General features: G+C 37.8%; 1 pseudogene; it reads left to right on the forward strand.

Annotated features, from left to right (window-relative positions):
* LOC120322291 overlaps nucleotides 1-19,751 on the forward strand; it is a 44,154-nt pseudogene extending 24,403 nt beyond the window's left edge.
* Nucleotides 19,752-22,861: the final 3,110 nt, after the last annotated feature.

The raw sequence follows: 22,861 nt of genomic DNA on the forward strand, positions 1-22,861 counted from the left end.
TAAACAATCGGAAATGATGCGATCAAACCCAGTAAAAACCTAAAGCCGAGAGTATAAGAAAAATCTCAACAGGATCATGAACATTAATAAATCCATCGAATGCAGTAGATGTGGCCGTAAAGGCCACGACAGTTACAGTTCTTTGTGCCCAGCCAAAAATCAAAAGTGCAACAAGTGCACACGAATTGGTCATTTCGCCATTAAAATGCAGAACAAACTTAAAACGCGAGAGACCTCAAGGCATAATGAAATCTTAAACGTCAACGCACCAAGGTACGTCGGGTAGAGGGAGAACGCGATTTGAAATCTGGAGAAAGTTGTTTTAAAATTCAGAGTGATGAGGAGGATGATTTATTAAAAAGTCGAGTTGGTGGGCGCGAAGTTTCCCTAGTAATTGACTCGGGCTCCAAATTCAATCTGATAAGCCCAAAAGACTGGTCATATCTCCAGACAGGAAAGGAGTTTTATTCAACGTTGACCAAATTCAAATAATAAATTTAGAGGATATGCTTCACACGAATTGCTTCATGTAATTTGTGTGTTTGTTTCAATTGGCTTGAACCCTGAGGTGATAGCTTCGTTTTTTGTAATAAAAAACGGAACACAATCACTGCTGGGGAAAGACACGGCACTGAACTTAATGTTTTACGCCTCGGACTGGAAGTTAGAAAATCGATTCAGTAACTCCGTTTCCAAAATGGAAGGGGCCGCCGGTAAAATTATCAATTGATACAAATATCAAACCGATTAGAAGGATACAATTGCACTTGAGGATAAAGTAATTGCACTTGGAAGAGGCTGTTGCCTTGATATAATCGAACCAGTAATAGGGCATTCTCCCTGGATATCACCCATGGTCATAGCGTTTAAAGAAAATGGCGACTAACGATATGCATAGACATGAGGCTTGCCAATAAGGCAATCTTAAGGGAAAATTATCCGTTGCCTGTATTTGAATCGTTTATGACGAAACTAAGGGGCGCACAATACTTCACCCGCTTAGACCTAAAAAGCGCATATCATCAATTGGCGCTAGACGAATCCAGCCGATACATAACAACTTTCATTACACCCCCAGGTTTGTTCAGGTACAAAAGATTAATGTTTGGAGTTAATTCTGCCCCTGAAATTTTTCAAAGAAGACTGGAGGAGCTGTGAGCACCATGCAAAAACGTTATGAATTATATTGACGACATCATTATTTTTGGAACAAATGAAAAAGATCACGACGACGCCGTTCAGAAGATCAGAGATATTCTAAAAGTAAATAACGTATTTTTGAATGAGTAAAAATGTATTTGGAAAACACAACAAGTTAAATTTCTGGGACACATACTATCGGAAAAAGGCATCGAAGTAGACCCGGAGAAGGTGACAATGATCCTCTCATTCAGACATCCCAAAACCAAAGAGAAAACACGCAGCTTTTTGGGACTTGTTACTTATGTTGGGAAATTTATTCCCGATTTGGCCAATTGTACTGGCCGTTAAGACGGTTGCTAAAAAAAGAAAGCAAATTTAACTGGAGCGAGACAGAAACAAAAGCTTTTGAAGACCTAAAGGACCATTTGGCGAAAATTCCAGGTTAATCATATTTCGACCCGAATAATAAGACACGCCTTATAGCAGATGCAAGTCCAGTTGCTCTAGGAGCAGTACTATTGCAACTCGACACAGCCGGTGAACCAAAGATCATTTCGTTTGCAAGTCGCAGCCTATCGGATGTAGAAAAACGGTACTTGCAGACCGAAAAAGAAAGCTTAGCACTTGTTTGGGCAGTCGAAAAGCTATATTTTTATTTAGCTGGACTGGAATTCGAATTGGTCACTGATCACAAGCCGTTAGAGACCATCTTCAAGCCAACTTCTAAACCTCCGGCTCGAATTGAGCGATGGCTTTTACGCTTACAAGCTTTTAAATTCAAAGTCATCAATAGAGCGGGTAAGGAAAATATTTCAGATACCCTGTCCCGACTATGCGATTTTCTATCAACAAATTCTAGCTGGCGCCAAACCGAATTTAACCTATTTCGGGATGTCGAATACACAGTCCCAACATTATTAACTATTTCGGAAATCGCACAAGAGAGCGCAGCCGATGAGGAAATCGTGGACGCGATGACTTTTTTGGATTCTAACGTGTGGGATACTGGTACATCAAACAGTTTCTACCCATTTCGTTTTGAGCTTTCAATGCTTGGGAAAATTTTGTTGAGAGGCACACGGTTAATTATTCCGAAAGGACTACGAAAAAGAGTTCTAGAATTGGCTCATGAAGGACACCCTGGCGAGTCGGCCTTCGGCGAGTTCGGTTTTCGAACAGTACTGCATATTGGACTCAAAAAACTAAAAATTGCACATCTGAATAAGGAAAATTTTCAACAAAAGATTCAGGATTTCATGCTAATGCATAATGTCACCCCACATAGCACAACAGGGACCTCTCCTTCAGAATTTATGGTATGTTCAATCGTATGATTCGAGACAAAAATCCTAACATCCAAGACATCTTGGGCGAAGTCCACGATTCAAGAGAGAAAGATAATGATTGTATGCAAAAACATAAGGGAAAAGTAGATGCAGAAAAAAGAAGAGGGGTGAAAGAGGTAGATATTGAAGTTGGCGATCAGGTGTTAATGAAGAATGTTGTTTTTCCAAACAAGTTAACACCCAACTATGACACAACCACATATGAAGTTTTAGAGCGTAAGGGTAACATTGTTAAGATTTCAGGTGGAGGAAAGGCAATCATCAGAGATGCTAGCCATCTTAAAAAGATTCCAGACGCCAGGAAAAGTATCGACCTTCTGGACTTACCGCCAACAGGCACAGAAGTAGAGGTTTCACCTCAACACCTTATGGCTGACACCTCACCACAAATTGGCACATCATCTGGGCCTGGGTTGAAGCTCAAGCTGGTAAACAAAGGAGGGATGTGGGAGCCCGTGCGGGAGAGCGGCCACCCAAGCAGTGAGAGAGACCATTGCTCTCTCAGGAAAGCCGATGATGAGTAGTATGAACTTGATCACCGGCAGATACGGACGCGTGTTATTGTGTTCGAAAATAAGTGAATAAACAAGCAGTTACATATAAAGTTCTACTGAAGTGAAATTGGTTTCATTTATGCGGGCTGTTACAAGTAGCTTATTTAAAAAATTGCAAACACTGCAGTAAATAAAAGCCCGTGCGAAATATTTTTTGGTATACAACCAAATGTATAAAATTTAAAAATATACGGAAGTTGAGTTTTTGTTAGAGGTTCAGAAGTACCCAGAAAGAGCAAATGGGATAACAAATCGGAAGTAGGGTTTTACTAAACAAAAAAATTAATAATAACGGAAGACATGTTCGAGTTGGTGAAGAAATAACCAAACTAATTTGCCTAGAAAAAAAAACGGAATGGTAATGAAAGTGATATAAATAAAAATGAAGATTATGATGAGGAGAGCGCTAATACAGACGAACTAAATGACATGGATGAAGTTAATTCAATAGACAGTGATGAAAGCGAGAGTGATGAGAGCAATATGTATTTAACAGTCCAGAGAACATCAAATAGAATGAAAAAAGGCTCCAAAAGGTCGTTGAGAATGAAGTGGACTAGATGCTGGCGTTAGGAGTCCACGAGGTAAGAAAGAGTCCGTGGAGCAATCGCACGACAGTAGTGTCCAAACCAGGGAAAGACCTGTTTTGTCTGGATGTCCGCAAGCTGCGGACGGATACCCTCTACCCAGTGTTGATGGTGATCCTCTTCAGGATCGACCAGCACTATATCGCCAGTGTGGATCTGAAGTTTGTGTTCTTGCAGATCAAATTGGATGACAAGAGCAAGGAATATACGGCGTTCACAATTCCTGGGAGATCGATGCATCAGTTCCGTATGGTGCCATTCGGGTTGTGCAACGCAGCGCATCGCTTGGTGCGGCTGATGGACCGGGTAATAACAGCGGAGCTAAGATTCTGCTTCGCGTAGCCTAAAATCAGCTGGGTTAACAATACCCAACATCATGCTGGGTACTACAGACCAACGTCGAAGACAAAAGATAGCACTCTTTTGACTTCGCATTTAGTGTTTCAAAAAATTCAATTCACCATTATCCACCATTCCGAGCCCTGACATTAACCGACATTTTGTTTTTTTTTTGTAATATATATCAATCAACCAACTTAATGCTATAATAAATAAATAAGAAAATATGACGCGAATTCAGAAACAGAGAAAACTATTTTTATTACAATTGATGAATTAGTGCTATAGGACTTAAGAGACATTGGGTTTTCTTGTCCAGAGATCGCCATGGTGTCTTCGCTTAAGCCGTCTTCTGGTCATCGGGTTAGCCAAGCAGGCTGCCAGGTGCTGTAATGTGAACTGTGGGGCGTTCGTTGTATCGGATGTATAATGAGGGTGACCACAATCGATTTGCATAGAAGCACTTTGTTGCCCAATTCTCAAATGCCACCACCACACTATCAAATTACCATAATTATTTTCCTTCGACAGTCACTGCAATCAAACCATTGAAATAATTATCCTCTGGGCGTAAATATTATTATTATAATAGATAGAGCAGTTTACAAAACTAAACTAACTTAAGTAATATAGCACTGGCTGCAGGGCCTATGGCTATTTTGGTTTACAATTTTTATTTATTAATTTATTTTTTAAATCTAATTAATGGCTAGTTGGTTAAATGATTACTGTGTTTGTTGTTGTACATTTGTTTTTTTTTTGTTTTAAATTTGGTGGTATAATTCTGTTTTTTTTAGGAAACGTATGATTTTTTGTATGTTTTCTGGGTTGGGCTTGCTAAGAAGGTCTAGGGGGTTAGTGTTGCTAAATATGGCTTGCTTGGTTTGTATAAGGGATGGACATGAGTTCATTATGTGGCTTATTGAAAGATCTCCTTGGCAAAAAGGGCAAACTGTTATAGGATTTGGATTTAGGTAGTGTTGGTGGGTTATGTTTGTGTGTCCTAGTCGAAGTCGTATTATTTTTATTTGGTCGAGTCTGGTCCAATTTTGGCGAGTTTGTTTAAGGTAATCGCAGGTGTGTGTGTTATTTATGTTAAGTGATTGGTACCATTGATTGCAGTTTATAATATTTTCTTTTTGTTTTGTCGCAAGTTCAGCTTTAAGATGTCTTTTTATATCTGTGTTGTTTATGTTTGGGGTGACAATTAGTGGCATATTGCTTGCTGATTTTGCAGCTTGATCGGCAAGTTCATTTCCTATTATTCCTGAATGGCCAGGAATCCACATTATTTTAATTTTAGGGGCATGTTGTGTTATTAGGGATCTGATTCGGTTTGGGTAAAAGCTGTTGTTATTCGGGTTTTTAATTGAGTCTATTGCTGATAGGGAGTCGGAACAGATAACAAATTTGCCTCTTCGGGTTTTAATTAGTTCTATTGCTTCTAGTATGGCAATTGTTTCGGAGGTGAGGACGGATGAGTATGGAGGCAGTATGCCCTGTTTCAAGATGTTTGTGTCAGTTGTTATGGCGAATGATATAATGCAGTTAATTTTTGAACCGTCGGTGAATATGAAACTATGTGGCTTTAGTTTATTTTTTGTGTGTTCGAATAATTTTCTGTATGATTCTGGGGATGTTTCTTGTTTCTTGTGGCCTCTGAGTGACGTGTCTATTAGGTTGGGGAGGTCCCATGATGGCTTGTATTTATGGAGTTTTATTGGTTTGTAGGGTAGGTTAAGTTCTAGGCTGAGTTTGATTGTGTGGTCTATTATTGATAGTGTTTTCTTTTTAGATTTTTTGTGCTTAACAAATTTGTGAATTGGCGTGTTTTTCGAAAAGATTAGGTTTTGGGATAGCTTGGCTATTTGAAGGTCTCGTTTCATTTCTAAAGAGGGAACATTTGATTCGTATAGTAAATTATTTATTGGGGTAGAGCGATACGCTCCGAGGGCTAGGCGGATTGCGGAGTTAAATGGTGTTTTTAATTTGTTTAGAATGCTTTTGGGAGCGTGGCCGTATAGAAACAGGCCATATTCTAATTTGGCGATGACCGTTGCTTTTGCTACATTAAGTAGTGTATACGTGTTGCAATTGAATTTGGGACTGGATAGACATTTTATTATGTTTAGCTTATTGTAGAGTTTGGGTAAGAGTGAATATATGTGTGTGTTCCATTTATATTTGTTGTTTATAGTTATACCTAGAATTTTTAGGGAAGTAACGGTAGGAATTTGGATGTTGTTGCAGCTTACCTTGCAAGTACAGTGATGTTTTTTACATATGTGGAGGTGTTGGCATTTTGATAGGGATAGCGATGCCCCTGAGTAGGAGCCCCAATTCCCTATATCATTTAAGAGGTTGTCTAGGCTGATGTTTGTGTTTTTTTTGAAATTTATTATAAGGAAGAAGTCGTCGGCGTATGCGTTAAATTTTATTTCTTTGTATAGGGATATGATATTAGATAATTTATTAAAAGCTATGAGAAAGAGTATTACGGATATGGGTGAACCTTGGGGGATTCCATTGGATAGGGGTAGTGGGCTTGATGTATGCGGACCGACACGGACAATTATTTTTCTGTTAATCATAAAGTTTTTTATGTAGTTTATAATTTTTGGGCCTGTTTTCCATTCCTGCAGCTGGTGGATTATGGAGTGCACACCTACTCGATCGAAGGCTCTTGAAAAATCAAGAGTGACGAGGGAGGTGTGCATTTTTGACTTCGTTATGAGATAGTCTACATAGAGTAGACAGTCCGAAGTCGATTTGCCTTTTTTAAATCCAAATTGGTTTTCGTTAAGTAGGTTGCTATTTGTCACCAACCACCAGAGTCTTTTAGCTATTATTTTATCTAGTGTTTTTGCTATACAGCAGTTGAGAGAAATGGGTCGGTAAGACGTAGTTTTAGTTTTGTCGGTGTTAGGCTTGAGGATTGGGATGATTAGGCTTGTTTTGTAGGCTTGAGGTATGTGGCTATTAAATATTTCATTAAATAGTTTTGTTATTCTGTGTTTTGTTGTGGGGGAGCTATTTTTTATCATTTGATATGAAATTCTATTGAGTCCTGGAGCTGATCCTTTTAATGTTTGTAGCGCTGAGATGAGTTCGAGATAGTTATGTTTTTTTCAATGGTTTGGGCTATTGGAGAGGGGGTATAGTTCTGTAGGTTGTTTCTGTATTTATTGTTTCGGAACTCCTCTGAAAAGTTCCAGTCGCCGGAGAGTTCAGAAAAGTGTTGTGCGAATATGTTAGCAATTTCGTTGCTAGCTAGTGTCGTTTCGTTGTTTTCTGGGCTGGATATGGCATGAATTTGTTTTATTGGGTTAAGTCCGCAGAAACGTCTTATATTGGTCCATATTTTGGATGAGGGGGTAGTGGGATTGATGGTTGAGGTAAAAGAACTGGAAGCTTCTTTTTTTCTTTTTTTTAATTCGTGCCTAAATTTTGCGTTTTTACGTCTATAGTCAATAATGTTTTCTAGGGTGATTGTACGGTTTAATTTTTTCCAAGCAAGTTGCTTTTGCTTTCGCAGTTGGTCGAGGTGCTTGTTCCACCATGGAACCCTGTAGGGATGTGCGTTTGGTGAGGTTTGTGGGATTGAGAGGTTTGCGCTATATAAAATAATTCTATTGATTTGGGCGGCTTCTTTGTTTACGTTTTGGGAGGTAGGGTATTTCTCGTTTATTTGTTGTGTATGTGCGCTGTACTGGTCCCAGTTGGCTTCTTTTAGTTTAAAAAAGGGTCTGTTGAATTTCTGTGTATTAGTCGTTGGGAATAAGGTCGTGATGATAGGAAAATGGTCGCTGCCATGAAGATCGTTTAGAATTTTCCAGTTTGCGTGAGGGGCTAGGATTGGAGAGCAGAGTGTGAGGTCGATATGTGAGTAAGTATTGTGTGTTGAAAAGTGTGTGGGAGATTTGTCGTTTAGTAGAATAAGGTGTGTATTGTCGATGAATCTTTGAGTTATTTTCCCTCGTGTATTTGTTGTTGGGGAGCCCCAAGACGGGTGCCATCCATTGAAATCTCCCGTAATTAGAGATGGTGTTTGCTGGATGTTAAATGTGTTTAGGAGTGTCTGGTCAGAAATGTTTTTGGTAGGGGAGATGTATGTGGAAAATATGTTTAGTTTTATTTTAGATTGTATGTTTATGGCTATTGCTTCTGGATCGCTTGTGATATTGAGGATAGTGTATTGGATTGACTTATGAACTAGTAGTGCTACGCCCCCAAATCTATTGGTGGCTATATTGGTTAATAGCTTATAGTTTATTGGAGTTGGAATGATATTAATGTGTTGTATGTGGGTTTCTTGGAGGGAAATTATGTGTGGGGAGTATTTCTTAATGAGAATAAGGAGTTGGCTGTAGTTGTTTACATATCCTTTTAAGTTCCATTGGATTACAGTAAGGGACATTTGGGAGGAGATAAAAGCTTATAACTTAGTTTAAGGGTGGTGTTGACGGTTTAGTTTAAGCTCTGTGTAGGGCTTAAGATTCTATATGGATTCGCTATCGCTGTTGTTAGTGTGTTTCTTTTTGTTTAAAGTTTTGGCCTTTATTTTGGATGCTTTGAGGTTAGTAGATAGGTTATTAGACTTATCTTTTGAGAAAATTTTTATTTTTAGGTCCTCTGTGTGTTGTGATGAGTATGGCGTAGATGTGGGGTGGTCAGTGGGGTGGTAAGTATCCATGTCTTCTGGTTTGTCGTAGCAATGATGGTGGTGGTGTTGAAGCGGTTGGTTTGACAGAGGAGTTGTTTTGGCTGGTCCAGTTTGTTGTTGTCTTCGATGAAGTGGTATGTGCTGTTGATGTGGGTGTGATGTACGAATTTTGCGATTGGATTGTGTGTGTATTTGTGTCGATATTAGGTGCTTGAGTGTTTGTTTTCATCTGTGTTGTGCCGTTTGTGAGTGTTTTGGCATAGGAGTCTCGCAATTGGAAGCCGTGTCGTTCAAAATAAATACGTTGAGCAGTTTTATGGTCTACTTTTTGTGTGGTTTTAATGGCTGTTAATTCCTGGTTTTTTATAAAAGTGGGGCATTTGCGATCAAGTGGGCTGTGTTGATGGTTGATTTCTGGGTTGTTTCTGCAGTTTAAGCAGTTTTTTTCGTTTGTGCATGTTTCTCCGTCGTTTGTGTGTTTTACTTCTGAGCAATTGGTGCAGGTTTCTAGGCTTTTGCATATTGGTGCTGGGTGGCCGAAGCGAAGGCATTTTTTGCATCGGAGTGGAAGTGGAATATAGTCTCGTACTCGGACTGTTTCGTAGCCGATTCGTAATATTTCAGGGAGTTTGTGTGATTCAAATGTTATAATGATCAGGCCGGTTTCAATTAAGGTGGTGTTGTTGCTATCGGAGTTAGAGTTGGGGTTTTGTCGTTTCATTATTTTTTTAACTTCAGTTACTTTTTGTGGTTTTAACTCTTGTAGAATTGTGTCTTCGTCGATATATCTAAGGTCGTTGCAGTAGATAACTCCCTTGGAGAAGTTTAATGTTTTATGTTCAGTTGCTGTTACTTCCACATCTGCGATTGTTGTAAGTTTAAGGAGTTTTCTGGCTTGTAGTTCATTTTTAGTTTTTATTAATAGGCTGCCGTCTCTTGTACGTTTGCATACCTCAACTTTCCTCCACAGGCAAAGTCCACAGATTTTTTAATGATGAAAGGTGATATTCTTTCAAACGAGTTGTAATCTTTCCTTTTAATGACAATAAATTTTGGGTTTCCTAATTGGGATTGGTAAGATTTTGCGGTGAAATTATGAATGTCTGGTGGGTCTGTCATGATTGTTAGATAAGGGCTTCAGCCCGAGTTATAGGTTTTGGTGTTTTTGTTGTTGTGTTTTTTGTTTATCTTTGTGGTTTATATTTGTTTGTGCAAAGTTTTGCTGATAAGAGTTTAGGGCTTGCGCGAAGCGAGGCTTTAAACTATAGTGGCACGACTTATCTCTTCGGAGGTTGAAGTTGTACTGGTGGGCGTAAATATATTACTACAATTAATGTGTAAACGCCGTGGCTTCAAAATGCATTTCGTTTGCTTGTAATGCTCAAAAAACTATTCCTTTGTGTACTTCATTACATCAGCGTACAACATGACCATTGGATACCAAAGCTTGATTCACACCAAATGCTTATGATACATACGAGTAGGCCTACATGTATACAACATAACCATTTATTTAGTCTACACTAAATTTTCGCTAATTAAATGGGGAGTGTCAGGGAGGCCGGACAAATAATAATACTAATAAGCTCTATAGTTTGGGAGTCTGGCAGGAAAGAAAATAGGAGCTGTTGGCCGAGTAATTTACATTAGGACCCTTCCCAAGGAAAATCCAGTGTGCCCCCGACAACCCTTCGCTGTGGGGCGTTCGTTGTATCGGATGTATAATGAGGGTGACCACAATCGATTTGCATAGAAGCACTTTGTTGCCAAATTCTCAAATGCCACCACCACACTATCAAATTACCATAATTATTTTCCTTCGACAGTCACTGCAATCAAACCATTGAAATAATTATCCTCTGGGCGTAAATATATTACTACAATTAATGTGTAAACGCCGTGGCTTCAAAATGCATTTCGTTTGCTTGTAATGCTCAAAAAACTATTCCTTTGTGTACTTCATTACATCAGCGTACAACATGACCATTGGATACCAAAGCTTGATTCACACCAAATGCTTATGATACATACGAGTAGGCCTATGTATACAACATAACCATTTATTTAGTCTACACTAAATTTTCGCTAATTAAATGGGGAGTGTCAGGGAGGCCGGACAAATAATAATACTAATAAGCTCTATAGTTTGGGAGTCTGGCAGGAAAGTAAATAGGAGCTGTTGGCCGAGTAATTTACATTAGGACCCTTCCCAAGGAAAATCCAGTGTGCCCCCGACAACCCTTCGTTTGCGTCCATCAACCGTCATTTAAGCTTGCGATTGTCTGACATTTTCATGCAAGTCAAGGCAACTAAATTAAATACCTAGCTGAATCCAGACTAGCTCAATGATCGGAAAGCTTACAAGAAGGAGGGTGCGATATGGCCGAATCCATACAACTGACGCTTGTCAAGCTGCTGTACGTTTTTGGGAAAGATATGTGTACCTCCTTTAGTAGGGTGAAGGATGGAATTCCTTTCTCTGGCAAACGCTATACGTTTGGATTAGGCATAGAAAAATAATTAACCATACCAGTATCAGCTCTATGGATTAGAGCATGTAGATTTCAGTGATGCTTACGCAGTGCAAAAAATATGAAAAATGTTAATAGGTTGCTTTAATATTATAAAGATAGCTCCATAATGCAAGCTAAAGCATTTTATTTTTTATTGCTCATCTTTCGCACTTTTATTAAACAAGTAACGGGTCACGCCACCCAACTTTAGAAGAAGAATCGAGAAAATATTAAATATAAGTTAGAACTAATTATGGTTCAAATAAGTTTATTATAATCCCTTTCAGAGCGGCAGAAAGTCACAATTAGAGATAATATGATAAAATTTTAAAGTCAGAACATAATTCTCTGTAGGCGTCATGCACTTATTGTTAGATCTAAATTGATTTAAAATTAGGGTTACGTAATTTCTAGAGAATCTGCTTGGATCTGAAAAGTTTAGCCGATTAATCAAGTAGGAACTATTAACTTCACCACAAATATGATTGCAGATAAACACTGTTCCAAGCGTCTTTCTACGGTCAGCTAGGCAAGGTAAATTAATTAGCATTAGTCTACTGGAATAAGAAGGTAATAAACAATTGCATCCCAATTAAGGCGTCGTAAGTCAAACAGTAAGAAGTTTTTTTGAAACGATTAAATGCGGTCCGAGTGAACTCCGTATTTTGGACTCCAAATAGGTTATCCATACTCAAGAACCGGACGGGCAAGTTATAAAGGGATCATCAAATTCCTTTGACCTAGTAGACGAAATATGATCTGAAAATTTAGTTTTAGGGTTCAGAAGAACATCAAGATCATCAGCCAATGGTATTCTGTCCAAAAAGCAACCACATAGTAAAACGACCAAGAGAATTTCGAGTATGATTTATTAGCGACAACAATATGTCGAGCCACCCGTCAATAACGTCAAGTTTTGCTATACAGAGAAGTATTTTATGTATCTGTACAATACTCAACACAATAATACAGACGGATTTCGACCCGCTCAATAGAGCTTATCAATAAAGTATATATCTACGTATAATTAAGGTAATGTACATTAAAACAAGATCAAACGCTAAGTCAAGTCCCCGTCTATCTGATACCCATAGTGGAAGTGCGAGGGAGAAATTTCTAAGTGACAGTTTTTGGCGATTTGTGGGCGTTAGAGAGAGAGTGGCAAAAATATTTTTGGCAAATCATGAGAAATTTACAAGAGTAACAAAATTGTGAAAAATATAAAAACATTTTTAAAAGTGTGGGCGTAGCTGTTTTGGGCGGTATGTGGGCGTTGGGGTGGGCGGTGCAATTATTTTCACTGCAAATCGATTCAAATTTACAAAACTAATAAAAATATCAAAGCATTTTTCAAAAGTGTGGGCGTGAAAGTTTTGGGAGCGGTAAAAAGTTTTTCAGCAAATCGATAGAAATTTACAAGACTACCAAAGAAATTAAAAAATATCAAAACTTTTTTTAAAAGTGTGAGCGTGGCAGTTTTAGACGGTTTGTAGGTGTGGCAACATGGGTCAACTAACTTGCGCTGCGTCTATGTCTCTAGAATCTGTATGCTTAATCTCAACCTTCTAGCTTTAGTTCCTCGACGCTCATTTGGATAGACCAGATCGACTCGGCTATTGATTCTGATTTATATAGAGGGTATATACTTTATTTAATCGGAATCGCTTTCTTCTGCCTGTTACATACGTATTAACGAATCTAGTATACACCTTACTTTACGAGTAACTGGTATAAATATGTGTATACTTAATTTATTTAATTTCAGACAAAATTCCAGCGCGTTTGGTGCTTTATTTCCTGTCGTGGTCTGGCTTTCTGGTCTCTTTTATGATGCGCAATGAATGAATTTTGCATTGGTAGCAATGATGTCGAACGACAATTCAACAAAAAAGCTATCTGTTAACGAATCGCAGCAAATTCTGGTAATATAAAAAAAATATTATTTTCGTACATACAGCAAAATATAATAATTAACATTTTTAGGGTAGTGGCACTGATGACCAAAGAACAATAGTGAAATCTGTTATTATAAGTTCTTTCTATTGGTGCTATGTGTTATCCCAGGTGGTTGGAGGGGTTGCCACAGAATTGTTTGGAACCAAGTGCGTAATTTGGATGGTCACAGTTAGCAACAGCTTTATGTAGTTTTATGATGCCGTCAGCCGGACAATTACATTACATAGCTGTTATTGTGTTACGGTCTATTCAGGGATTTGCCTCCGGTTTGACGTGGCCTGCCATGTATGCAATAGTTGGATATTGGATACCCTTACGGAACGTTCACGTTTTATGTCAAGCTTTCAAGGTTTTAGCATTGGTATTGGTTTAACGTATCCGTTGTGCGGATTTATTTTATCAGAATGGGGTTGGCCTTATATTTTTTATACTACTGGTACTTTAGGGCTTGGATGGTGTATACTATGGTATTTACTTGCTTTTAATACACCACGCGAGCACCCTCGTATTGCTGAAGATGAATTAAATTATATAGAACTTAACGTAAGAAACGAGGTAAACAGCAATGTCAAAATTAAAGTCCCTTGGCTGCAAATATTCAAATCTATACCTGCTTGGGCAATTGCTGTAACAACTTTTGGTCGAATATTTGTTCATTACATTTTTATTGTTAATGGTCCGACATTTATGGGAAGTGTTTTAAAATTTAATTTTGAAACAAATGGTTTTCTTTCTGGAGTTCCATTTATTTGCTCATATATATCATCAGTTTTTTTTTGTTATATTGCCGACAAATTGTATTGTATAAGGTTTTAAGTCTTTCTAATGTAAGAAAAGTATTTACTGCTCTATCACAAATTATTCCAGGGGTGTTAATATACTGTATCGGTTATATAGACAATGTGTACATTTTGTTAACGGTATGGTTTATAGCGGTGATATTTATTACTGCATCTTATGCTGGAGCTATGGCCAATATAATTGACTTAGCGCCAAATCATGGTCATTCCGCCGCTGTTTTAGCATTTTGCCAAACAATTCATATGTCTGCGTCCTTTATATCTCCACTGACGGCTGGATTTATCGTCACACAAGAGGTAAAGTATAGAATATTATTTAAAATTGTAAATACAAAACACAATAAGTATTCTAACGATGTAAGACAACGCAGTCAAAGGGTAATGCTATTTATTTCACTTTATACTCCTAGAGTAAAACGTATACTATATCGCTTCAATTTAACAATGAGATTGGCTGACCCTATAAAGTGATCAGAATCAATGTCCTTCTGCCTGTATGATTACCGAAAGCTCGGGAACCACAAAAACTCGATAGTTGACATCGATGCATCGTAATCGTGTTTCAGATGACAAAACATACCGTGTAAAAAACTATTACGCCACACCTTCGATAAATCCCAATATTTCAGTTCACAGTTAAATTAGAACACATCTGCTTTTTAAATTGCGTACAGGGTGGACCTATGGATTATATTAGAATCCCATAACCTTTTAATTTATTTTAAGTTTAATTTAAGTATTTATAGCGTTTGGGGCCTTTGTATATGGACATCGTGGAAGTGGTAAAAGTGGAGGTAATGCAAATAAAAAGTCTAACGTAAGGCAGGGTTTACAATCTCCAAACACCAATTTATGTACTTCTAAAAATCATGCAAATCTGGACTATGCTCTACAAAAAATATCTTTCGCGATTTGAGAAAAACAAAAACGCTATCGGACGTACCAGTGCTAATAACTCTTCTTCAAAGCTGGCGCTGCATTGAACCAACTCCCTTAAATTTAAAAAATATTGATTCGCAGCTTAACAACAAGGAGGGCATAAATTGTTATGCCAATGTACTGGTTTATGTACCGCCCAAACTGAATGGAAAAATGTGTTAGTGTTTTTCGTTTTATTATTTATTTACCCACTTTCCATCGGTAAACCAAAACATTTTTCCACGCCTCTTCTAACGCCCACAATCCAATCCAAACAGTCACACACAGATTTTTGAATTTGCTTTTATTATTTTTCTTACCAAATAGAATTTAAATATATTACAAAATTAAAATAATAATAGAAATTAAAAATACAAATAATACAAAAAAATTTATAACATTTTTCAAAAGTGTGGGCGTGTCAGTTACAGGTGGTTTGTGGGCGTCGCAACAAACTTACTCTGCGTTTAACTACTCTGGTACAAAAAGGTATATGGCGGGTACAAATATAAGTAATTAATTAAAACTTTTAGTTTTGATTAAGTTTTTTGTTCTATGTAAAAACACACGCAAAAATGCCCCCGTTTTTAGTTGTGAATAGTCAACCTTTTTGTTGAAATGATCCATGTTTCGGGTGGTAAACTCGATGTTACCCGCTATAAAATAGAACAATGATATCTTTTGACGGAAAACCTTGTGTCTTTGTCCTAAAGACAACCCCAAGTGTCAACAAAGTTGGTCGGGCATATATCCATGTGAGCATCGCTTTGTGAGTTACACACATGTAAGCCAATAAAAAGGTTTATAAATTATGCGCAATGAGTAAATAACACTGGCTGTTAGAAAATGTAAATTTATACGGAAACAAGTAGATGGCCGTCTTTAGCAGCTAATCATGTTAAAAGAAAAGCTGTAAATCGCATTACAATGTATTTAATGAGATCCTCTAATAGATTATCAGCGGAATTTCAACACTGAATTTGCGATAGCAGAACAGACCATCAATCAAAAAATAATGTGTGATGCGTAAATTGCTAAACAAAGAAACACTTCACCAAGGAGAAGCCTACATCAAAGAGAAGCGCACGATACTGAATTTGCGATAGCAGAACAGACACCATCAATCAAATGCAAAAATAATGTGTGATGCGTAAATCGCTAATCCAAGAAACACTTCACCAAGGAGAAGCCTACATCAAAGAGAAGCGCACAAAAATATGCATGTGGGATATCTGTACACCTGAATAGTAAAATACAAAACAAATCAAAATAATTTAGCTAATTGTTATAGAATATTAATTTAATGCACTTCTGAAACCCTTAATTACGGTTATCAGCATGCTTTATAACCACTGAACAATTTCACCGATTTGGTTATATCCAAGCGATTTTCTAATGCTGAGATAATAGACTTATATTAGGTATTTTTAATAATAAGACAAAATTTTCGAAACAATGTAATTTGTTTTAGTTTGTTAGGGTGATAATTGGCATCGATGTGCATATGCATAGGTTACCGAATGCGAGTTTAGATGCTCCCGCAGCTTTATATGTATATGTATGACGCTTTTTTGTGTTAACAAAGTTGGCATATTTACAGTAAAAAATTTAGGAACTGCTGGCGGATGCGAGACGTGGCATCTAGTATATAATGGATTATGTAGTACGTAAGTGACACCAGTTTTAAGACTATTTTTAAGCACCGAAGGAAACCCAATAAGCATAAAAAAACAATCAGGCACACACAGTAGCAGTGAAGAGGCGTCAACGCTCTGTAATAACGAGAGCCGAATTGAAGAAACCGCTAAGCGAAAAAAGTCAGAAGGACAGAAGCAGCCGATTAAGAAAGAGAATGGCAAGCAGCGTAAAAAACAATAACGATTACGAATGAGGGACTCCGTATCACTGTGGTTCTGTTCTTCAGTGGTTCGGCTAGACAAATAATGACCGCAGGTACGCAAAATTATCGGGCCACATTTATAAAGGATTCTATAGAGGACCCTATCCTGAATGAGCTCTATTTCTGCCCGTAATTAGCATCCTTATAATTAGTTTTCGAATGTATTTGTTAATTAAAACCAACTGGCTTTAACGTGTTCATACATAAAAGAATAATATAATATAAATATTATAATAATGAAAATTCCATGTACCAAGAATTACATTTCTCTTAACGATTACCCATGTTATTTGACTGTTTAATTATAAAAAAAAATATTTTCCAAAGGCTTTTAAAAAAATTGATTTTTCCATGATTTGTTAATATAAAGTACCTATCCTCACAACACCGTTAGGCCAGTTAGTTTCTCAGGTGACCAATAGAATTGAAAACAACATATGTAGATTTCATTTTTCTTGATTCTGTAGGGGTCAACAAAGTAATTGTGAACGGAAAAATAAGCGACGAAATCTATGTTTTAGTTAAATTAATATATAATTAAAAGCGGATTACTAATATCAATAATTATATTGGTTTTTATAAACTGAGAGTATAACAATGCAGAAAATAAGAATAAAAGCGATACAAGTTTCTTTGGAACCCTATCCCAAAAGTAATGAGATATTTGTTAGATAGGACAAACATTTTTTGGAGAGATGAACATTAATAAGGTTTAAATTAAAAAAAAACTTTAAAGAATCAATGGTAGGTTTTTCGTAATTAATATATAAGTTCTACAATTTTTTAATAGGTAGCTTGTGGGAAGGTTTGGTTAAACGGCTAGCTTCTCCAAAAAGGTGAGAACACTCGAAGGCCTTATGGTCCATTGCAATACCCGCAGAAATCATTGCCTATTTTCTTTGTGAGAGTCAAACTCTGCGGAACAAGTAGCTAGGCGTTCCAGTTCAATAATGTTTTTGCAGAGTTTTAGTTGACCACAAAAATGAGCATAGGTCCAGACAGATTGCCTAGATATCCACCAGCTCGGTGTGTTAGTTTATAAATATTCTGGCACCTATTCCCTCTTCATTCTTACATTCACCCGTAAAGATTTTAATTGCGTTCTGTATTTTGTTATTGTTTGCATCCTACCAAACAAGCAAAACATAGGTAAGAATCGGGCGGACGACACCTGTGTACAACCAGTAAAAGATGTAAGGTTGCACTCTGGCTCTTCCTTCGAATTTTCTTTGCAGATGTAGAAGGCCGCACATGCTACTCTCGGAGTTCCTTATCCTTGGATAACGCCAAGATATTTTGCTACCAGCCTAGTTGAACATTATATAAGCCAGGTAGATTTCCATCAAGACCCTGACTGTAGAAACTTATAATCAGGAAAACTGAGTCATCCGCGTAGGCCGTACATCTGCATGTCATGCGTACGAGCTTGATTAGGAGGTCATTTAGGACGACTCCACAAGATCGGAGAGATGAAGGTTTCTTGAGGTATGCCCGTCCGACCGTTTTCCTGACATTAGGAAGCAAATAACAGGAGGCCACGGGTATTCTAGGTTTCCTAAGCCCCGACAGTCAATCTCGTTTGTCGAGTGGCTGTGGAAATATCAGGAACAGTTGGCGCTAGCGAGGAAATAAAACCAATAAAAATGGGAAAAAGCTAGTACTTTTTGCGGTTTTTGGGCTTACGATTTTGCATGAACAAATTGGTTTGAAATGAAACTAGCAAGACAAATAATAAAATAAAATGAAAGTGTGGGCCTCACAGTTTTGGGCGTTTCGTAGTCGTTATTCATAAATTGATTTATACTTTATACGGTCGGAAGCGTCTTCCTCTACTTGTTTCCTACACGTCAACGAATCTTGCGAGTAACTGCGAGTTTTCACTGTTCATAATGATTAATAAAATTAAATGTTACCGACATTTTTTTATGGGAAAAATTAGTAACTCCACTAAGTCGCTAAGTCGGTTCTAATAAGTACAGAAACATTTGTACCCTTTTTATAAGAAATAAAATTTAAATTTATTTCTAAAATAATTCAAAAACGCACGAAATTGTTATAGACTTTTTCTTTCGTACCAGCTTTCAAAAGCCATTTTTGAATATAATTTTTTGTGAACAGCGATACTAGATTAGCCTAAAACTCACTGGAGTGCATTATATTTCAATAGTCGGACGCTGACAGTGTTTCGATTAAAAGAAACAACAAAAAATGTATGCTTTACATTCCCATGTGGAGGATATATCGATTTTAGTCAATTTACAAAGAGGTAAAAAAGACATTTTGGAGCATATAAAGTACACGTATATTTTTGTTCAGTATCAACAGTTTCTACTTAAAGCTCCGAGTAGTCTTCTTTGCTAAAATATTCTTTCTATATATATGTATAGTCCATATGTAGGCCGAAACCCTTGTGGAATAATAAAAAATAAAAAAAATAAACAAAATGTACCATCGTGAATTTCGACTGGTTGTTTTTTTAGTCATATCGAGTCTAAAAAATGGAAAGAAAATGGTTGAAATGGTCCTTTTTCCTATTTTCATTTTGTGTCCATTAACATTCATTTATTCTCCTATGTATACTTGTTTGTAGTATGCTTTAAAAAGATAGTTAAAGGGACTTTTTAGAACCGTGGTATTTTTTTAACATATCTTTGCAATGTACTTATTGTCAGCGTCGTAAAATTCGTGTGCTTCCTTTCTGATTTCTTATTTAAATTAATTTATTATTTTTCTTTATTTTAGGACTCTATTGATCAATGGCGAAGAGTGTTTGAGGTGTCCGCAATTATTTCAATACTGACGTATCTAATCTATCAATTTTTCGGGACTGCAGAAATACAGACGTGGAATAAAGGGCTACCAGTAGATGATGATGATTCAGATGAAGGAAAGGTTTTATCGACAGTAAAGGATAATTTCGATAATACCGTTGGACCAATTTAAAAATATCACACTTAGAATAATGAACTGTTTATACAAAATTTGATATACTGTTATATGTTCGCTGTTATTGAAATAAAATATCACAAATATTTTATTGTATTGATTTTTAATGATTTAATATTGACATCATAAAAATTAATTAAAAATATCAGAGAATGATTTAATCGAGTTTCCCGACTATCAGATACCCGTTTCTCAGCTAGTGGAAATATTACAAGAAATTTTGTGGCATATTGAAAGAAATAGGGAAAAACAAGAATTAAATTTAAAAAAAATTAAGCGTTTGTAAAGAGGGGCGTGGCAGTTGGTTGTCTGATTGGGCGTGTCAAATACTTCATTTTTAAAAACCAATACAAAAATCAATCAAAATTTACAAGACTAATACTGCAATAAACTGGTTTAAAAAAATTGTTCAGTTTTAGGCGCTTGTGGGCCTTATAGTAGGCGTGGCATACCGATAGAAATATACAAGGGCGTGAAAGTGGCCAGGTCATTTGGGTCTGATGAAAGCGGCGTTAACGGGCGAGCGTTCAGGATCGCCTCGACGTCAGCAGCTGCAGTGGCTAACTCCTCAAAGTTTAATCTGGTGTCTCGAAGAGTGCGATTGAGTAGTCCCTTGACGCTTTTTAATGCAGCTTCCCATATGCCCCCGAAGTGTGGAGCTCTGGACGGAGTAAAGTGGAAGTTAATAAACTCTGAGCTACAGAAATTCGTTAGTTTCGTCTTTAAAAAGAAACTGTTTCAAAGATTCTAGCTTGTTGTTATCTCCTGCGAAAGTTTAAGCATTGTCACAAAATATGTCTGAGGGAAGCCTGCGTCGGGTCATGAAACGCTTGAGTGATGCAATGAAGCTATCCGTCGTGAGATCCAATTTTAGTATATGTTCTGCCGAAGCAAGAACCACATCGACATGTATAGCCTTTGTGGCTAAGCAAACGAAGACTGCTAGGTAGGCCTCGGCGGGCGGCTTACCCCGGATGCGCAAAAATATACGGTGATTAGTACGCAAAAGTTTATTCCGCTTCTCGAAAATGGTGTGATTCGCTTCTTAGGCAGTTGGCCCATTAGCTGCTTTTCGAGAGTTGGTCGATAGCGACGACAATTTATGCACGAGCGAATACTTGTCGCGCCAAGTCCCTTGCATTCAATATCCAGGGCTGTATTCGAATTAAAGCGACGAGAGTCCGTGGCCCGCCATGATAGTTCTGTAGATGAAGATTGCGAGCGAATTGTGAAACAAATGGATCCTTAGCTGGGAGCAGGGCAGGATGCTTTTGGGTTTCTGGATAGTCTGCTAGCTCCAAGCGCCCTCCTACCTTTAGCGACCTGTGACCTGGAGGAAGAGACTAAGATTTTTAAGGCAAGTGCGAATCGGATGGCCTTTCAGGACCGAGTACATCTCTTGAGCGAAGTTAATGTTTTGAAAATTCCAGACGATGCAATGTAGCGCCCGTAGCAATTCTGCTGGCGTCGGCGACAGCAATTGGAATGGTGTAAGTTTACAGCAGTGCTGAATAAATCTGTACATCCAGGCGATAACTAGTAGGCAACGATGATGCGAACGGATCTTGTAGATTCCTTCAAGCAGTTAATTAGTGGTCGTGTGTACTGATTTTCTCTTCTCCAGTTGCGCAGTTTTCATATCAATGTCCATGTGGTCTCGACTGTCCTTTGCCCAATGTTGATGATCTTGGCGTGGAAACTTAGGTCCCTCGACCTATATCGATTGTTCCAACTCGGTGATGGTGCAGCCTCTGGATAGGTTACTAGCCGGTTTACATTGGGTAGGACATGTCTCCAGTGGCAAACTGACATGATTTCTTGAGTTTCAGCAATTCGATTGCCGAAACCGCACCATAAGAACGAGGTTGGCTCTCTGTCAGCGAAGATGAGAATGATTTTTTGGTAGAGCTTTGCCAACAAATGTGCTCCACAAAGTTATAATTTCGGCAGAGATAGCTTCTTGGTGGGAGCAACTTTGGACTTCAAAGTGATTAGCTGTACCTTGGTTAGCCCATCTGATTCGAGTGTCCGAGCGTAGATGCAGCATCCATACGCTCTAATGGTTGAAGGCAATCTCGTGGTATACCTAAAGACTCCAACGACGAAAGCGACGCAAGCAGGGACATCCAAGTCGTATGAATGCCTTGGGGTACTGACTCGTCCCAGTGTAGTTTTAGGAGCCACAGCTCCTGGAGGATAATTATGCCACTATGATGATGGGAGTAATTAATCATAACGGATCAAACAGCGAAGAGGCTATGGACATAATCGAGCGCTTGGTAACGTGGTCTGAATCTACTCTTGGCGAAACCGAAAACATAAATGTGTCCCTTTCTTGGTACTTAGGCCAAGCGTGCTGGTTAGCATTTCGTCGTCCAACTGCAAATTTTTGACTGTAGCGTCATCAGTAAACTTGCAGTGATTTGAATGTCATTTTGCGAGTTCTAATTGGCCATCCCGTAGAATCGCTGTAACGTCCCTTTTGATTTGATGTATCTCCTCTACCGTATCCGCTCCTCCTAGGAAGTCATTCACATAGAACGACGGACTTCAGAAATACAGTCGTGGAATAAAGGGCTACCAGTATATAATAATTAAGATGAAGAAAAGGTTTTATCGACAGCAAAGCATAATTTCGATTATACCGTTGGACCAATTTAAAAATATCGCACTTAGAATAATGAACTGTTTATACAAGATTTAATATTGTTATATGTTCGCTGTTATTGAAATAAAATATCACAAATATTTTATTGTATTGGTTTTTAATGATTTAACATTGACATCATAAAAAATAATTTAAAATAACAAAAAATGATTTGGTCTAGTTTTCCTACTATCAGATACCCGTTACTCAGCTAGTGGAGTGCTAACGAGAAATTTTGTGGCATATTGAAAGAAATAGGAAAAAACAAGAATGAAATTAAAAAAAAAATTAAACGTTTGTAAAGTGTGGACGTGGGAGTTGGATTGGGCGTGGCAAAAAAAACATAGCTGATGTGCGATGTCACGCAAAAATCAGGGAGAAACTAAAATTCATTGTGCCTCGACTTGATATTGGTGGTTGCATGTTGTTTGATTCGCGTTTGTGTCTCACCAATGCTTCGAGTCTCGAGGTTGCTCTTACTCCGTGGCAGTCGAAGCCTTTCGGCAAACTTCTCGGATATGAAATTCACCTAAGAACATGAGTCCAGAA

Source organism: Drosophila yakuba, unplaced genomic scaffold (genome assembly GCF_016746365.2).
Source record: "Drosophila yakuba strain Tai18E2 unplaced genomic scaffold, Prin_Dyak_Tai18E2_2.1 Segkk50_quiver_pilon_scaf, whole genome shotgun sequence".
Classification (NCBI taxonomy): domain Eukaryota; kingdom Metazoa; phylum Arthropoda; class Insecta; order Diptera; family Drosophilidae; genus Drosophila; species Drosophila yakuba.